General features: G+C 42.3%; 1 protein-coding gene across 1 annotated transcript in view; it reads right to left on the reverse strand.

The window, feature by feature from the left end:
- Nucleotides 1-13,008, reverse strand: part of LOC120035909 (signal transducer and activator of transcription 5B-like) — a 96,070-nt gene extending 83,062 nt beyond the window's left edge. Inside the window, exon 1 of the mRNA XM_038982380.1 lies at nucleotides 12,841-13,008. The gene's annotated coding sequence lies outside the window, so the exon portion shown is untranslated. The remainder of the gene's footprint in view (nucleotides 1-12,840) is intronic.
- Between the last annotated feature and the right edge of the window lie 1,617 nt (nucleotides 13,009-14,625).

Consider the following 14,625-nt stretch of genomic DNA (forward strand, 5'->3'; position numbering starts at 1 on the left):
CAAACAAAACCACCTGCTGAAAAATACAGCCAATTCAAACCCTAACCAGCCAATACAATCCTCAACAAAACTAAAACCAGGAAAGACAAGGCAAAATATAAACCAAACACCAGAACAAAATGACCCAATAGGTTTAGAAACAGAAATCATCAGTGGAGGACCATAAGAGTTTAGATGACATCACCACTGGAGCACATACTAATCTTCAGTGTAGCAGCCAGCCATTGGTCGAGTCATGTGTGAGCTTATAAGGCTTGACCTTTCAGTGAACTAATGCAAGGCTTATGCCAGGCTGATTTATGGCAATAGGGGCAGAGCAGACGACCCCTGACCTCTAGTGCATTACTGGAGCCACTAGATTAGTCTCTCCTCCAGGTTATCTGGGGGGATATCACTGCCTCGCCTTATGAACAACAGGAACACTGGTCACACAGATGCAAACAACATACTGTAGATAGTATAGCTAGCTAAAGATGTAAGATTTCAATTTGACCACCCTATTGCAGGATAAAATCTCCATTCATTATAATCCACATAATAAGTCACATTTCCTGTTGCTACAGGATTCTTTTCGTGTTGTAGCAAACTGGCTCAAATTAAGATTCTACATCTGTACACTCATCCAGTCCATTCTGTTAAATCTTTCTCTTCATTTACAAATCTATGATCTGTGCCTGTCTTGACAGGACAGTGTAGCCAGAAGTTTAAAGAGTGCAGGGTGAGAAAGTCTGTATCTTCGGCATTGTGGCACCCGAAGGCTAGGTGAGAATTTGTTGGATTGGTGGGTATCAAGAAAGATTTTCAGGCTTGTGGCAATTTTTTTTGTTGCAAACAAAAGTTTAGGAACCACTGATGTGGAATCAAGTGATCGGTTGGGAATTAACCCTTAGTAGACTGTACTGGTCTCTATCTCCAACGGACAGGTAAATGATTTCAATGTCAGGGCCAAAAGTGGTTAGCATGGTAGCTACGGCTTGCTCTGAGCGGCATGTAAGTGGTATTGATATTTGCTAACATATGAACGAATTCTGCTGTCCAGCATGACGTGACCTGCAGCAAATTGGACCTCCTGTAGAGTTGATCAAACATTACAGTTCAAACGTCTTCTTTCATATCCCCCGGTGCCAACCCAGCATGAGGTGAGCATGCAGTACGAAGATTGGGTAGCTTTTAAATAATATGTTGGGCTGGACAAAATGATATCACAGTCATATGATATCACAATAATTTAAACCATTACAATATACTGTAAATAGGGCCTCCTGAGTGGCGCAGAGGTCTAGGGAAATGCACCCGGGTTCGATCCCAGGCTGTGTCGCAGCCGGCCGCAACCGGGAGACCCGTGAGGCGGCGCACAATTGGACCAGCGTCGTCCGGGTTAGGGGAGGGTTTAGCTGGCTGGGTTGTCCTTGTCTCATCACGCTCTAGTGACTCCTTGTGGTGGGCCGGACGTATGCACGCGTCTGTTGCCAGCTGTACGGTGTTTCCTCCGACACATTGGTGCGGCTGTCTTCCGGGTTAAGCGAGCAGTGTGTCAAGAAGCAGTGCGGCTAGGCAGGGTCGCGTTCCGGAGGACGCATGGCTCTCGACCTTCGCCTTTCCCTTCGCCTTTCCCGAGTCCGTACGGGAGTTGCAGCGATGGGACAAGACTGTAACTATCAATTGGATATCACGAAAAATAAAGAATATACTGTAAATGCTATGAGAACGCAAATGAGCATCCCTGTTGGTTCATCTTCAATGTGAAAATGTCTGCTCCTGTTTAGGAACTCTGGCTGGAACTCTGGTGAAGTGGTTGAAGCATAGAACAGCATTTTGCTCATGTGTGTTTACTTTACAGAAAATAACTGGGTGAAATGATTTGCATACAACTATTTGCATACAATTTGCATATTGCAACAAGGATAGACCAAGTCAGCTTAACTCAGTCAGAAACTCGGAATCCCAGCAAAAACAAAAATATCCACAGGCGACATTTGAGGAAAAACGTGATGCTCACAGCCACATGTCCCCCCCTAATTTGCATGCTACCTTCCCATGGCTGGCTGAGAGCGACCTTCTTCGAGAGCGCTGGTAATTTCTTGTGTGTCACAAAGATAATATCCGGAGGCCTTATCACGTGTCTCAGTGTCTGGTGCGCAACACAGAGGAAGAGAGAAATCTTTCAAATACATATATTTTTACAGTCTATCAGAGAAATACAGTGAAAGAGAGTGAGTAAAAGTGAGTGAGAGAGAGATATACGTTGCACTGGCACATCAAGACCAGAAGGAGTGATTCAACTCTATGGGTGTTGATGACTATGTGGACCATCTTAACCATTTTAAAAGGAAGGATTTTAGTTGGATGATAAACCTCTTGTTAACAATATAGCCCATTTAGTGTTACTAGATACAAACTTCAGAGTAATGTAATGTAGCTGTCAACCGTGACCCAGGCTATATGATGTATTTGACAGACCGATCAGTCTTACCTAGGCAAGGCTGAGAGCTCTGGAGGTCATGTGACTATAGGATTAGTTTGAGACCAACTGAAAGGGGCAGGGTTAGTGGGGGTAGGGGTTAGTGTGAGCCTTGCTTTCACCACCACATGCTTTCTCATTCTCCTCCCATACTACAGTATCTCTTTCCCTTTAACTGTCTTTCTCCCTTCCTCCTCTCTCTGCTTGAAAACATTTTCAACCCGTTTCACGCTCACCCTAGTGAGGTTTAATCTCTGCTTGGACTGGACAACACACTGTTACTCAGCTAAAGGCAGAGAGAGAGAGAGAGAGAGAAGAGAATGTAAAAAGAAACCAATCAACACCATGGCCATATGAAAAAGGCCACGGCACACACTTAGGTACTCATTGGCTGTGTTTGAGATCATTAACACCGCGATGTATCATGTGTAAATCTGACTGACTGATCTACAAATAAGATTGAGTCGTTTTTTAGATGCAAGGTGATTTGTAGATCAGTCAGTCTCGACTCGCCTTTAAAGTCGGCTGCAATGTTGAACGCGCCCACTTCCTTGTAGCCTACATGACACCGCACTCTGATTGGGCAACACTTCCTCATGCTCAAATTGGAACCCCCTCTTAGTCCTCATCTAAGATTTGATTATCCTACCCCAATAACAGCCTTAAAGATTTTCAATGGTCAAACATGGACAATTTGAACCTCCTATCAACACCTCCTCCCCTTTTCCCTTTTCTTCCTCCTTCCCTCCCTCCTCCAGCGGTGTCACGAATCCCGTTTCCTGAGTCTGTTTTTTGCCTGTGTTCTGTTCTGGAGTGTTTTTTCCGGTGTCCTGGAACGCACCCTGTCTGGTTGCCGGGCGATTTAGCTAGTTGGGAGATCTCAGATTACCCGCACCTGTATCCCATCAGCTATCTGCACACCTGGTCCTGATCATCATCTCTCCTCTTCATAAGCCCGGACCTGACATCCATTCCCTGCCGGATCGTTAGCCATGAACAGTATGTTGTGCCAGCGTATCAGCCTCCAGCTTGATAGAATTTGTTTTGTTGTTTTGTACGTCTTGCTTGCCTTAAACTTACCTCCGTTTGTTCTGTCTTCAGTTATTCACCCGGATCACTTACCCCATTCCTGCCTGGTCGTCGGAGGTTTCCGCTACTACCTATTCACTTCCATCAACTCACCACCGCTGCCCGCTACGCCACCTGGATATTTCTACCCCTTCATATTCACTTGTAAATAAATACTCACCTTCTTCCTACTCTCCTTGTCCTGGTCTGCTTCTGGGTTCGATTTTGAAAGAACGTGACAAGCGGCGTGTATTCATGGACGCCAAGAGATGCCACACCCCCCCTCCATCTTCGGTCTCTCTGTGTTTCATAATTTTCCTTCAATATGTGTAGGCCATCTATCTGATGCTGTCTGGTTTAAAAGAGTATGACATTGTTGCCACCAGTAGAATTGAAAGCAAGGGAAGCCAGCGAGCATTTGGCTTCCCTCAATAAAGAATAAAATAATAGCCAATCAGCGTTGAGAGAAACTGAGTGAGCTTAACTGTGCACCAAAAAAAAAAGTGTCAAGGGAAGCCAGTTTGAATTTAGCTTCACACCAATCACATCACATCCGAAGCAACACGTAATTAACAGTAAAACAAATCTTGTTGTCATTGTCCTCCGGTGGCTAGCTAGCTAAAATCGGCCCTTTCCTAAATTAACCATGGATGGAGATAGGGATTTGGACATGTGGTTTGACTTAATTCTCCGTACTGGACAATGATTATAACCGCAATTCTGATCTAACCATAAATTCATACATTGTGGCCATGGACTGAGAGGATTAAAGTTTAACATGTAGCTAGATGTAGTACGCTAATGTTAACTAGCTGGCCTGGCGCAACGTTGCCCATGAAAGGAAGTTAGGCTAGCGAGCAAGCATTTTAGCCAGGTAGCCTACGACAACAAAAACTAAAAGCGTGTACTGTATGATAGATTCATGAGAGGATGGCATTGGTTGTTTCTCTACAAGTAGGGTGAGTCGACATGTTTTTTCTACTTGCACGCACAAACGCATGCACACACGCGTACACATACACACATGGAAATCAGAACCATGGACAGCCACATCATATTTAGCTTTCATTGATTGGACAAAATTATTTTTGTTATCTTAGTTGTCACTGTCTGTATTAGACTAAGCAGAGGCGATTAGATGATGTTGAAATGTTGAAGTTGAAATGGTGCTGGAATAGTGGAGGCAGCGCCTGATTTCTTTGCGACTTGAAGTAACTCTCCATAGTTCTAAATCAATAGTTGTTTAGTAGTTTGAAAATGTCGGAAACATTAACTTGCTTGACCATGCTGTAGGTCATGTAGCTGTTTGTTACATGCAATATGCTTTGTGGACTTCACCGGACAGATGTCGCTCTCCGGTTTTGTGATGAAACAAAGGTGTGGTTGAATTTATTCTGCCACTGTCTTCTTATTGTCTCGAACTTAGGCCTATACTGTATATCACGGTGTCAATGCATATGAACTAACAGGTTATAGAGCAAACAATGCAATTATCACAACACACAGGTTGTAAAATTGCTTTTTTACCTGGCTTGCATTGCTTCCTTAGTGATTTTCCCCCACTCACCGCTACTGCCCTCCTCTCCCCAACTGTATGAGATCATCGGTCTCTTTCACAAGTGACTCCTGACTCACAGCATCCTGACAGGACAAGGGACTAGTGACTGATAACCAAGCCAGGAACTTTTCCCATATACAGTATACACCATTATGATTATTATTAATAATAACAATAATAACCATAATAATAACAGATTGTATTTGTATAGTGCTTTTCATTACAGCAATGGCAGGTAGCCTAGTGGTTAGAGTATTGGACTAGTAACCGAAAGGTCGCAAGATCGAATCCCCGAACTGACAAGGTAAAAATCTGTTGTTCTGCCACTGAACAAGGCAGTTAACCCTCTGTTCCTAGGCCATCATTGTTCTTAACTGACTTGCCTAGTTAAATAAAGGTACATTTTTTTTTAAATAAACGACAGGTGCTGTTAGACTACAATATTATTTTTCTGACTGTTTGGAAGTGTTAACAACACTAAATAAATTATAAGTAATAGCAGTCTGTTCTAACAAAAAGACAATGTAAAGCCTTTATTACAGCATAGCAAAGATCAAAGAGCAGAATCTGTGAAATTGCTTCATCTGACATTTTGCCGTTGCATGAGGCTTGGTGCTCACGGAATTTGTAGGCTATTAAACAAACACTCAAACAGGCTAACCGACGCTATATCTGTCTTATTTCTGTAGATATACAGTGCCTTCAGAAAGTATTCAAACCCCTTGACTTTTTCCACATTTTGTTACGTTACAGCCTTATTCAAAAATGTATTAAATATTTATTTTTTTCTGAAAAATCTATACACAATACCCCATAGTGAAAACACACAAAAAAATGTTTTTGAAATGTTTGCTAATTTATTGGCACTCCTGTATTTGGGGAGTTTCTCCCATTCTTCCCTGCCGACCTCTCAAGCTCTGTCAGGTTGGATGGGGAGCATTGCTGCACAGCTATTTTCAGGTCTCTCCAGAGATTTTCGATCGGGTTCAAGTCCGGGCTCTGGCTGGGCCACTCAAGGACATTCAGAGACTTGTCCTGAAGCCACTCCTGCGTTGTCTTGGCTGTGTGCTTAGGGTCGTTGTCCTGTTGGAAGGTGAACCTTTGCCCCAGTCTGAGGTCCTGAGAGCTCTGGAGCAGGTTTTCATCAAGGATGTCTCTGTACTTTGCTCCTTTCATCTTTGCCTCGATCCTGACTAGTCTCCCAGTCCCTGCCCCTGAAAATGGTGCCAGGTTTCCTTCAGACGTGATGCTTGGCATTCAGGTTAAAGAGTTCAATCTTGGTTTCATCAGACCAGAGAATCTTGTTTCTCATGGTCTGATAGTCCTTTAGGTGCCTTTTGGCAAACTCAAAGCGGGCTGCCATGTGCATTTTACTGAGGAGTAGCTTCCATCTGGCCACTCTACCATAAAGGCCTGATTGGTGGAGTTCTGCAGAGATGGTTGTCCTTCTGGAAGGTTCTTCCATCTCCACAGGGGAACTCCAGAGCTCTGTCAGAGTGATCATCGGGTTCTTGATCACCTCCCTGACCAAGGCTCTTCTCCCCCGATTTCTCAGTTTGGCCTGGCGGCCAGCTCTAGGAAGTCTTGGTGGCTCCAAACTTCTTCCATTTAAGAATGATGGAGGCCACTGTGTTCTTGGACCATCAATGCTGCAGAATTTTTTTGTACCCTTCCCCAGATCTGTGCATTGACACAATCCTGTCTCGGAGCTCTATGGACAATTACTTCAACCTCTTGAATTGGTTTTTGCTCTGACATGTACTATCAACTCTGGGACCTTATATAGACAGGTGTGTGCCTTTCCAAATCATGTCCAATCAAATGAATTTACCACAGGTGGACTCAAATCAAGTTATAGAAACATCTCAAGGATGATCGATGGAAACAGGATGTACCAGAGCTCATTTTCGAGTCACATAGAAAAGAGTCTGAATAGTTACATAAATAAGGTATCTGTTTTGAATTTTTAAGAAATTAGCAAAAATTCCTAAAAACCTGTTTTCGCTTTGTCATTATGGGATATTGTGTGTAGATTGCTTAGGGGAAAAAATATTTTATCCATTTTAGAATAAGGCTGTAACGTAACAAAAGGTGGAAAAAGTCAAGGGGTATGAATACTTTCCGAAGGCACTGTATATGGATGCTTTTATAAAGCCAGGCACATTTAACTGTTAGGCTATTGATTATAGACCTAATGAATTTGGGATTTCCTCACTACTCAATTTACTTTGACAATTAGGCTAAGGCAAGGGCTGTTTCCTTGTCTCTGCTGCCTCCGCCGCATTGTTCTCAATCCCAATATGCTGGTTAACTTTGCTATTATGCACATAGGGAAAGGCGCACTGAAGATTATCTTTCAGAATTGTGGACAGCGAGCGTACCCAACGCAGGACAAAGAACATTTGTTATAAAATAATATTAGATATATTAGTGTTGCAACATTATTTTTACATAATACAAGCATATACAATATCAGTATCACATGTCTTAGAGTGATGGACTATGCCATCCCTGTGGCCTCCGCATTGGATTAGTCCACTGAGACAGGTGCCAATCAGATGTCAGGTGTCTTGTGCCCCATGAAAAAAAAAAAATGTCTGACTGCTTGACTAAAGAAATCTCAGCCAACCAACAGCCTATTGACCAAACAATTGACCAGTCGACTAAATGGGGTCAGCCCTAAAATATGTACAATATATACAGAGCTCTCTGCCTAGGGGACCTCACAGCGCCATGGAAACTACAGAATTAAAATGTGTTACATCCATGAATTCATCACAGGCATGCATGGAATACTTCAACTAACCATCCCTTTTCACCAGCATCAGAGCAACCCACCCATGCACCAAAATCTCTCATCTTCCTCTTTCCTCCACCCCTTCCAGTTAAGACCCATCAGGTCAGTATCCCTGCCATGGCTTGCCTGGTAGCAGGGAAGGAGATAAAGTGGGGGAACTCTGGCTAAGCACACGGGCATGCTGTGACCACATGGCCTGCCCTGCCTGTTGAGAGACGGGATCCTTAAGCATAGGGTTTCCCCTGTTCCCCTGCTGTTTCTGGAGTTGTCTCTGTGTCTGTTTCTGCTCCCTCCCTGCCTAGGACAGGTTGTGCTGTCCAACTCATGTGTGCCCAGTATGCCAACTGTCCGCGCCAGCCAGACCCAAAACGACCTCTGAAACGTTGTTTTGGCAGTGGAAACGGCCAGTTACATAGTCCAGTTGAATTAACCGTGTGGGCTCCTCAGGCAGCGCTTCACATAATGTCAAGTGGGTCAGGGTTAAGTGGTGCAAACAATCCTTGATGGTTTACCATAACGATTTCCATTGATGTCTGACCAAGTGCTTATTTATTTTAGAGAGGGAAAACACATCCCAAATTGTGCAGATGAAGCTGGGCAGACAATCCATTAAAGAAAATCTACAGGACCTAGTACCACAAATACTTTGCAGGCATCAGGACAGAAAGTCCAATACAGCAGAACTTATAAGCAGCCAAAGAGCAAATGGAACAGAGCCAGAATGTCACGGATTCCTACGGAATTTTCATTACGCACACCTGGACCCTATTCCCAGTGATTAGTGATTCTTGGTTTACCATTGTCCTGTCGATTATTGTTACAATGTCCGTTGGTTCGTGTGAGTACCTGAGCTGTGTGTTTTGGCTTTCGTGCCCTTGTGGATTGCGCAGATGATTATGGGTCTCGTCCCGTGCGTTAATCATTGTGCTCGTGTGTTATTTATTGAAGGTACTCCTCGCTCTTTTGTTTGGGTTTCAACCCTGTGTTTTTGTTAGTGTTTGTTTGGTCTTCGTCCCCGTGCCTTTACATGGCACGTTGAAATTTGGGCGTAAATAAAAACCCTATTACGCATTCCTGCGCATGTCTCCCAAATCATTCATACTAGCGTGGCACAGAAACCTTTCAAAAATCCAATCTAAATAATAAAACATATATAGAGCCAAAGTCGACAGTATTTTTTCAAAAGTCCTCATCTACTAAAGGGCATGCAGCTCCAGAGAAAAGTAGTAGATAGCAGTGAACATGGTATGACAGGAGCACTCGGTTCAGGAACATCAATACTGCAAGCATCCTTCTTTCAATCTCTACTTCAAACCAAACAGGCAAGATGACCTGATGTTGAGTACCCAACTAGTCAGAGAGCCCTGGATGGTGGAAGGGTGGTGGAGGAATAAGGAGTGGTTGTGGGTGGTGGAGGAATAAGGAGTGGTTGTGGGTGGTGGATGAATAAGGAGTGGTTGTGGGTGGTGGAGGATTTAAGGAGTGGTTGTGGGTGGTGGAGGATTTAAGGAGTGGTTGTGGGTGGTGGAGGAATATGGAGTGGTTGTGGGTGGTGGAGGAGGAATATGGAGTGGTTGTGGGTGGTGGAGGAGGAATAAGGAGTGGTTGTGGGTGGTGGAGGGGGAATATGGAGTGGTTGTGGGTGGTGGAGGGGGAATATGGAGTGGTTGTGGGTGGTGGAGGAGGAATATGGAGTGGTTGTGGGTGGTGGAGGGGGAATATGGAGTGGTTGTGGGTGGTGGAGGAGGAATATGGAGTGGTTGTGGGTGGTGGAGGAGGAATAAGGAGTGGTTGTGGGTGGTGGAGGGGGAATATGGAGTGGTTGTGGGTGGTGGAGGAGGAATATGGAGTGGTTGTGGGTGGTGGAGGAGGAATAAGGAGTGGTTGTGGGTGGTGGAGGAGGAATATGGAGTGGTTGTGGGTGGTGGAGGAGGAATAAGGAGTGGTTGTGGGTGGTGAATTGTCTGGGGAAGCTACATTATGCTGTGGAGGAGATATGGGGTCAGAGAATTCAGCTAGATCAGGGGTATTCAACTGGGTATCCTTTTTTTAATGAATATTAAAAATGAATATCACTAGCAACAACAGAATAAACACATTTTTATGTCAACTTGATTTCTGAACTCCTAATATTGAGCAAATGACAGTAATTGGAGCTAATTACACTCACTGGAGTATCTGACATAGAGGTATAAGCTTTCTTGACTTGGACATTAGTTTTTACGAACACATGGCTAACCTTTGTTTAACCAGCTAAACAGCTTCTACTAGCAAAAAATGTGTTTGGAGATAGCCTATTAGCTGGAAAGGTATGTTAGAGTTTACACTTCGTCTTCCAATTATAACTAGCCTGACTACCCATCCACATCACTTCGGCCAAACACCACACCCACTACCATTTCTTCTCCACCACGAATGTATGGAGCGATCGATAGAGCAGCAGAGTTAAATTCAGAATGAGTCGTCAGGCAAAACTATAACTGCAGGGGGTCAGAATAATGAAAACATCTACCAAATCAATTAACTTTCAAGGGGTGGTGGGCTGGGTCAAGGAAGTCTGGTAGTGCACCTGACTGTTACCCCTGGTTAGCAAAACACTCATCAAAGCATCCTGACCTGTGCTGCTGTCAGTTGGTGTGTGTATAAGGTCATCATAAAATGAAAGAGGTAGGATACGCAGGGACAAGACGGGGTGCAATCAAACTGCATCGCAGGAAGTAATGACTTTCTTTATCTGAGTTTCTTTGAACAAACATCAATGTCCATACTCGGTGTGGTTGTAACGCGCACACACGCAGACACACACACACACAAATCTTATCACCACTCAAGCTCGCAGTGACATTGACATTTTCGTCATCAACACATCAACAATTTAGGGGTATTTCCTTTATACAGAGACCTGTCTGTGCTTGTAAGGTTGAGCCATATGACAGTAAAACACTATAACATCAACGCATGTGGTGACATTTCAGCCAAACACCAACAACGATGTTTCCAATTACATACCTTTACATGTGAGTCACACAGTGTACTATTACGGGACATGTCCATGTCTTCAGTGACAACAACCACAACCACACAACCAGCACTGCTTTCAGTGGCATTTTAATGCAAACACATCAGTGGCTTCTGTGACATGAATGAATGAAAGGTAAAGGGGATATCTAGTCAGTTGCACAACTGAATGCATTCCACCGATATGTGCCTTCCGCATTTAATCGACGTCCACGTCATCGATACTGTGATGGAGCTTCGTCTAACCCCAATAGCAACAAATGTGATGGAAAACAAGTGAACGAGCTCCCTTTATAACACAGTGTGAATCCGTTCATCTCAGGTTAGTTGAAGCCCAGTGTGTACAAAATATGTTGAGCTCGTTTCTCACGAGAGAGGAATAAGAAAGCAAACAGAATGACAGTTTTGGTACTAAAGGGATTACTCATACAGCACGTGTTTGTTATTTGTTTTCATTGTTATGACGACTGACCACATTTTACACAGCATCCTGTGTGGCCATTTTGTTATAAAACAAGTAAAACACTACCTGACACATATCAATGAGGGATTGGGAGACTATTAGGACAACTAGATGAAGTGGCTTGTTTTATTCCAGATTTAATTACGAATCATTGACATAAAGCCTCTTAAATTAAATCCTTTGTTTGTGTTCCAAACACCCATGTTTACTCAGTTGTGGTAAGGAGGCTTGGAGAACAACTGGCATAAAGCACTCAAATAAACAGGAGCACCTTGACTGCATCACCTGACCAATAGCTAGGCTGCCTTGCTCTCCAGGTGCAATAAGATAAACATTGGACTACTTTACCAGCATATCAACACCAAATTAAAAGTCTGCAGCCAATATGGCCTACAGTAGCAATTGTGCACAGTTGTGTATTATCACATGGTTGTTAACATTTTGTCAAATTATTCCGTTAATTTTAAAACGGTAGACGCCCATTTTCACCAGCAAACTTGGACAAAATAAAAAAAAACATCTCAGAAAAATATTCTGCCAAATAATCCACTCAAAAGTGTTTGTGCTATCTCCACAAACACTTTAGAGTGGATTATTACTCATAGTTTCTTTGTTGCACTGAAAGTCATTCCAATAATATATAGCGTATTTGTCTAGATTCAATATATATATAAAAATATAACTGCTTGTCTAGGATAAATAATAATACAACTGCTTATTTTTACATTGACAGGCAGACACCATATTTTTTTTTACATCGGCATTGATCATTTATTTATCTAGTTCTTATCTAAATTCGAAAGTTACCTAACTAAAATAGATGTGCAATACAAGTTGAACTTTCACCTGTTAGGCTACAACACAACTTCTTGAGAGGAGTTCCACACGCACATTCATAATACCATGATATGCGCCTCGCGCTGGCTAACGGTTTGATAGAATAAACTCACATTCCAATTTGCGTTTGACCTAGGCTACACGCTATTTCAATGATCCGTATAACAGGTGTTATAGCCTACATGCAAATGTTGTTAATAATATAGTCTTTAAGATGTTAAAAACATTGCAATGTTGAAGAAAATAAATGATCTAGCGTATTCGAGTTCTCGCTTGGCTCCCAGGAGGGGGTTGGACCCAGCCTGTTGATTCAATATATATATATATATATATATATATATATATATATATATATATGAGAAAGGGTCAACAAACACCAATAACAAAGTAAATATTATATGAACAATACACTCAATCAATATTGTAAACACTAAAAATATATTTGTAGCTTCACATGTGGTATTGTCGGTGACATTATAACCACGCTTGGCTAGCGTAAAAGACAGCAGAGCCGCACAACTCTAACCATAGTTTGTTTAACCAAAGCGCTGACAGAACATTATTTCACTATAGAAACCGTCTGCACGAAATATGCTTGTACAAAATCTTCTCGAAGCTGACATAGTTAACAAACCTACCTTGACGGGACGATCAGTTGAGTTGTCTTTTTGCATAAAAGTAAGGTAAAGCTCCGCAACGTACGTACGACCCAGAAAATGAACCTCTCCGGTCTCTTTCTAACTGTTCGCTACGCAGTTTTTTTCATTCTCTCTCTCGTGTCTATCGCTTGCTCTCCACCCTAGGCACGGTTACTGCAATACTGGATCCTTGGAACGTCCATATCCCAAACCCTAACATTAACCATAACCCTTACCTAACTATTGCCCTTAACCATTTTAAATGTCAACATCAATGGTGTGTAGGGGCTTCCCAAGGATCCCAGATAGCAGGAACCCTCTATGTTCTCTCTCTCTCTAACTGCCCACTTCCGGCGTTTTCTGTTTGACAGGCGAATATTGTCATATGAAAACATTAACATGTGCAATATATTGTCCCTACTTCAGTCGGTTAATTTACCAGCATAACATAGCCTAACCTAACAAATGTAAGGCAATTAAATGATCAAATTATCTAATTCTGTATTGATGATGAAATAACAACAATAATAAAAGTAATAATAGATGAAGGAGAAATAGTTTATTATTATTTTCCTACATATTATCATGTTATATGCTATTGTTATAATCATCATTAGAAGTATTCTTGTAGTAACTGAAGTATCCTTTGTAAGAGCAATATGATCTATTTCTAAATAGCACGACAGTACATATGTGTAGTCAGTACATAGCCTATTGATGAACCACATTGAACCACATAACAGCTGTTCACAAGAACAGGCCAACATGTGTACATGTTGCTTTCAATGTGTCTCAATGGGAAGAAAGTGGAGAAAACCAATGGGAAGTTGAAGAGATGGAGATGCCCAGCAAGGCACATTTCTTCGATTTGTAGGCCTTTGTACCCTCTATGTTCTGCTATGAACTCATATAGCCGCTGACAGACAGACCTTCAACACACAGCTATGGTTCTGTTAGGTCAGATGGAAAATAGCATCTATTTTATAAGTACTTTGTTTGTGAACAAAATAGGCAGTGGCTTTTGTCTCATTTGACTAAAAGCAAAGCACTTTCTAGTAAAATGCATGGTGGAGTGAAAGAAAGACAAAATTAAAGTGATTCATCTTTTGCTAGGTCCTTGCAGGCAGTAGATTTAGGCACAGCATCTTTCTCCCTGCACATTAATATAATGTTTAAGCTGCAGACCGCACCAGAGCCTGATAGGTGTTAGCAGAGAGAGGTTGTGTGTCACTTCCCAGAGGGAGTCTTTTTCTCTGCCCTTTCCAACTGTAAATAAGTTAAATGGTCAAATCTGTGCTACACGCTATTCACACAAATTTACACAGATCTACACACACACCAATTGCAAACAAATCCTGCATGGTAGATTACAAAAACCTTTCGATTGACTGTAAAACATCCCGTTGTTATTAGTCATCAAAGTGATCATGTATGGATATGATCATCATGGATACTCAAACTTTGAGTATTGTAATATTGACACATTCTCTAGCTGGAGGAGCACAGTGACACCTTGTGGTAGATGGACAGACAGGGTTAAAGTGGATATGTTTTGGATCTCATTTAGGATACCAGATTTTCCATAACAGGTTAATAGTTGGCCCTAAGACTTCATCCAGCAATCTCTCATTGAGCATACAATGAGTGATGGCAGTGACATCATCAGGCAGAACAACTAAAGATGGAGAAAACTGTTTAAAGAAAAAAACACAATGTTTGTGACCTCACACGTGCACATGTGCTTTTCTAATAGAGATCGAGAGAATGAGATTAAACTGAGTTAAT

Source organism: Salvelinus namaycush, chromosome 3 (genome assembly GCF_016432855.1).
Source record: "Salvelinus namaycush isolate Seneca chromosome 3, SaNama_1.0, whole genome shotgun sequence".
Taxonomy (NCBI): domain Eukaryota; kingdom Metazoa; phylum Chordata; class Actinopteri; order Salmoniformes; family Salmonidae; genus Salvelinus; species Salvelinus namaycush.